We start from the raw sequence: 5,197 nt of genomic DNA, 5'->3' as shown, positions 1-5,197 counted from the left end.
AAAAATCCCAAATGTATATCTTTCCTTATTGCCCTTTCCTCGCCCCCAAATCCTCACTTCCTGTTCCCGTCCCACCCTGTTATGGGGAACTCTAAGCCATGTGCAGTGCCATCTCCCCTTCACCGCGGATCTGCCAGCCCCTCGGCCCTTGCTGTGCCAGACAACTCCAGCTACAAGTGCTGGTGTTCTTAGCTCCCCGGGTCCCACTTTGCTCACCCTCATGCTCAGACAGTGCCTCCTGCTGGGAAAAGTCAGATGTGAGTCTATGCTTTAGGGTCCTTGGTCTCTGTAATGGCGGAGACCAGAGGGCAGGGACTGGGCCAGTGTCTCCAGGGGAGCAATATGGACAGGTTCACCGGAGGCCAGCTGCATGTGGCCAGTAACTGCAGTCTTCCCCGGCCCCCAAGGCAGTGTGTGGGGGTGCTTGTGTGTGGGTGTGTGCATGTAGGTGTGTGGGTGTGGGTGCATGCATGTAGGTGTGTGCATGTAGGTGTGTGGTGTGGGTACATGCGTGTGGTTGCATACATGTGGGTGTGTGCATGTAGGTGTATGGTGTGGGTGTGTGCATGTAGGTGTGTGGGTGTGGATGCCCTTTCCTCGCCCCCAAATCCTCACTTCCTGTTCCCGTCCCACCCTGTTATGGGGAACTCTAAGCCATGTGCAGTGCCATCTCCCCTTCACCGCGGATCTGCCAGCCCCTCGGCCCTTGCTGTGCCAGACAACTCCAGCTACAAGTGCTGGTGTTCTTAGCTCCCCGGGTCCCACTTTGCTCACCCTCATGCTCAGACAGTGCCTCCTGCTGGGAAAAGTTGGATGTGAGTCTATGCTTTAGGGTCCTTGGTCTCTGTGGCGGAGACCAGAGGGCAGGGACTGGGCCAGTGTCTCCAGGGGAGCAATTTGGACAGGTTCACCGGAGGCCAGCTGCGTGTGGCCAGTAACTGCAGTCTTCCCCGGCCCCCAAGGCAGTGTGTGGGGGTGCGTGCGTGTGGGTGTGTGCATGTAAGCATGTGAGTGCACGTGTGTGGGTGTGTGCATGTAAGCATGTGAGTGCACGTGTGTGGGTGTGTGCATGTAAGCATGTGAGTGCACGTGTGTGGGTGTGTGCATGTAAGCATGTGAGTGCACGTGTGTGGGTGTGTGCATGTAAGCATGTGAGTGCACGTGTGTGGGTGTGTGCATGTAAGCATGTGAGTGCACGTGTGTGGGTGTGTGCATGTAAGCATGTGAGCGCGCGTGTGTGGGTGTGTGCATGTGGGTGCATACATGTGGGTGTGTGCATGTAGGTGTATGGTGTGGGTGTGTGCATGTAGGTGTGTGGGTGTGGATGTGTGCATGTAGGTGTGTGGTGTGGGTGTGTGCATGTAGGTGTGTGCATGTAGGTGTGTGGGTGTGTGTGCATTGTGGGTGCATGTGTGTGTGCATGTGGGTGTGTGCATGTAGGTGTGTGGGTGTGGGTACATGCGTGTGGGTGCATGCATGTGGGTGTGTGCATGTAGGTGTATGGTGTGGGTACATGCATGTGGGTGCATGCATGTGGGTGTGTGCATGTAGGTATGTGGTGTGGGTGCGTGTGTGTGCATGTTGCTGTGTGCATGTAGGTGTGTGTGTGGGTGCATGTGTGTGTTCATGTGTGTGTGTGCATGTAGGTCTGTGGGTGTGGGTGCTTGTGTGTGTGCATGTGGGTGTGTGCATGTAGGTGGGAGCGTGTGGGTGCATGTGGGTGTGTGCATGTAGGTCTGTGGGTGTGGGTGTGGGTGCGTGTGTGTGTGCATGTAGGTCTGTGGGAGTGGGTGTGTGTGGGGGGTGCATGCATGTAGGTGTGCATGTAGGTGTGTGGTGTGTGTGTGGATGTGTGCATGTGGGTACTTATGTGTGCTCTGCACCATGAATGTGTGGGCTGGAGGTTAAGCATGTGAGCGCGCGTGTGTGGGTGTGTGCATGTAAGCATGTGAGTGCGTGCGTGTGGGTGTGTGCATGTAGGTGTGTGCATGTAAGCATGTGAGCGCGCGTGTGTGGGTGTGTGCATGTAGGTGTGTGCATGCAAGTGTGTGAGTGTGTGTGTGCGTGTGTGCATGTAGGTGTGTGGGTGTGGATGCTTGTGTGTGTGCATGTGGGGGTGTGCATGTAGGTGTATGGGTGTGGGTGTGTATATGTAGGTGTGTGGGTGTGTGCATGTGGGTATGTGGATGTGGATGCATGTGTGTGTGCATGTGGGGTGTGCATGTAGGTGTGTGGGTGCACACATGTGGGTGTGTGCGTGTAGGTGTGTGGGTGTGGGTGTATGCATGTAGGTGTGTGGTGTGGGTGTGGGTGCGTGCATGTGGGTGTGTGCTGTGGGTGTGGGTGTGTGCATGTGGGTACTTATGTGTGCTCTGCACTGTGAATGTGTGGGCTGGAGGCGTTCTGGATAACAAGGGTTCTGGATAGCAAGGTCTGCCCAACACGAAGTAGTTAACAATCTCCCACGCTCTTACAAATGTACATTTTCAAAACATAAAAACCATAATAAATGTTTTGAATATTTTAACAAATTAACCTACTGAGGAAAATGAATGGAGAAAGCGATTTGCTTCATATGTTTTCCACAATTATTGCTGCTCCTTCCCGCTCACCCATGGGACACGCATGAATTAAGTTTTTGTTTTTATTTCTCTCCTCTGCCCCAGAAACAAGCCTGTTCATTTTTTCCTCCTTCTCCTCTGGCGCCTGCGTGAGGAATCCCTTCTTGCATGATGGGTGCAGACAGGCGTGTATGGGTGTTGCTGCATACAGTGTAGGCACTGGGACCGCCAATACTTCAGTGGTTGCTAAGAAACAGAAGAAGCCTGTGGGCCTCCCTGAGAACGGGCTGAGAAGTGTGAGAGGCAGCCTGTCCTTACCATCACGCAGCGCCGGGCCGGGGCAGAGCCGCGAATGTGGTGCTCGCCAGCCAGGCACCCTGAGCGGTGGAGAGGGGTTTCTTTGCTCCCGGGTGAAGCGTGGAAATACGACAGAGAGAGAGATACAGGCACGGAGGTTGAGTCAAGGGGGTGTCCCAACACTTGTTAAGCAGCGATTATACAATTAACCAGATTACACAATGTAATCTCAGTAGGTGCCAGCAGCCGGGCAAATGCCTGGCACCAAGTGGGCCACCCTCCAGCCTGCTCCTGCCCCGCCTCCCGGTGAAGGAAGACTAAGGGGTTGAGATTTGATGTCCCCGCCCGTTTGAATGGGACTTGAAGCAGAAATTCAGTTCGGTTAGAGAACGAGTGTTTCCTGCACTCGGCCCACAGCATCTGTAGCTCCGGCTCAGAGCTCCTGTGAGTTCTAGACTTGTGTCTGAGTCAGATCTCTCAGCCTCCCTCCCAACATGCTCAAAACGAAACCACTGTTTCTCATCTTCTCATCCTCCTCACCCCGACTTTAGTACATATTGTCAACATCCAGTTGTTCAGGGCAGATTCTAGGATCGTGTGTTGGGTGGGGGCAGGGTGTAGTTCAAAAAGGCTGAAGATTAAAAGCCAACTAAGCGCCTGGCCTGTGTGGCTCAGTGGTTGAGCGTCCACCAATGAACCAGAAGGTCATGGTTCGATTCCCAGTCAGGGCACATGCCCCGCGTTGCAGGCTCAATTCCCAGTAGGGGGGCAGCTGATCAATGATTCTCTCTCATCATTGATGTTTCTATCTCTCTCTCCCTCTCCCTTTCTCTCTTTGAAATCGATAGAAACATATATTTAATTGTTTTTCTAACCTGGAGATTTAAAATCTGCCGGCTGACGCACATGAGGGCAGGGGGAAGCCAAGTGGACCGTGCTGGCCCCAGTGACAGCCACTTGCCGCAGCCCGGATATGAGTGACATGTCCCCACCCAGGCCCTCCCCGGCAGCAGGCATTCAGCCTGGGCTGAGAAGCTGGCCTGCACGGCGGGCTGGCAGGAATGGGCTCCCGGCTGAGTTCTCGACCTGTGGCAGCCAGGAGAGGCCTGGCGTCTGGAGTGGGGCAGGGATGAGGCAGTTCTGGAGTGAGTGACCAGGTTGGAGTCCTACCCGCCTGGCCCACCACGGTCCAGAGAGTGTGGGGGAGCCACATTCTGCAGCATTGGGAAGCCCAGCTCCTGCTGACCTTTGGCCTGGAGGTGTGTCTGGCCACAGGATCACCTACGTGCCACCCCTGCTGCTGGAAGGGGGAGTAGAAGAGGAGGTCATGACCATGGTGCTGGGTGGATCACCACCTCCTCCTGTTCCAGATGCATGCCACCTGGGCATAGGGCAGCAGTGCCTCTGCCCAGAGAGCCGCTTGGAGGGAGAGGTGGCTGTCTGCTGGGGACAGGGGTGACCCTGGGCTGAGCGGGTCCTAAGAGGAAGAAAAGGGTACAGGGATATGCCCTGGTCCCCACTATACCCCCGGCCCTGCATCATGACTGGCTCCTAGGAGATAGCGTAGGAATGGCCCTTCCCCTTTCGCTGACCCTTTCTAACTTCTCTCTATCACCTCTCATGCTTGCAGCAGGCCTTGCGGGCATCTGCTCCACAGAGAAGAGAATGGGGTCTGTCAGTTGGCTGAGCCCGGCAGCTGCACACTAGCTCCTGGGCGGCGGGTCAGGCTCTCCCCGCCAGGGCCCCTGCTCACCTGGGGGTCAGGGCCGGGCTCTTGGCAGCAGATGAATCCTGCGAAAGCCGCAGAGCAAGTGGCAGCCTCGGGCGACTGCCAGGAGGAAGGGGCTCTGCTAGGATGACAGGCTCTGGGTCCGACCGCCTGTCGCAGCCCTGCCTGCAGCCCTCCTAGCCCTGTGCCTGGACACGAGTGTCACTCATCAGTCGCTCCATGCCTCAGTTTCCCCGTCTGAAAAAGGGGCATTAGTGATCCTAGCTGTGAGGAGTAAATTAGAGTCCCTGAGTACTCAGCACGGTGCCCAGGACAGGAGCGGTCCTCCCTGTGAGAGAATCACGGTCATTTCCATCCTTCCCAAGGAGGTTGGTTCCCTGCCCCTGCCCCTGCCCCTAAGGGCCCCAGCCTCTGGCTCACACTACTTGCCCTTCTTGTGGGCACCTGTCCAGGGCTGGGCCTGGTCTCAGTCCCGCTGCTAGGCTCAGCCAGTGACCACTGCGTGGGCGCTATGGTTGCCGGAGGCCCTTCATCTGGGCCCTGTCCCTGGACGTCCTGCTGAGCCTCTTCCTCCTCCCGAGGGCCGGCGGGCTGGCGGGGCTGCTGTGCC

At 56.5% G+C, this 5,197-nt stretch overlaps 1 pseudogene; it reads left to right on the top strand.

The window, feature by feature from the left end:
- Positions 1–2,752: 2,752 nt before the first annotated feature.
- The window catches only part of LOC102252721, a 3,186-nt pseudogene continuing 741 nt past the window's right edge, over positions 2,753–5,197 (top strand).

This window comes from Myotis brandtii, unplaced genomic scaffold (assembly GCF_000412655.1).
Source record: "Myotis brandtii unplaced genomic scaffold, ASM41265v1 scaffold105, whole genome shotgun sequence".
In the NCBI taxonomy this organism is placed as follows: domain Eukaryota; kingdom Metazoa; phylum Chordata; class Mammalia; order Chiroptera; family Vespertilionidae; genus Myotis; species Myotis brandtii.
The sequence above is the reverse complement of the archived record's forward strand: the minus strand, read 5'-3'. Positions and strand labels throughout refer to the sequence as shown.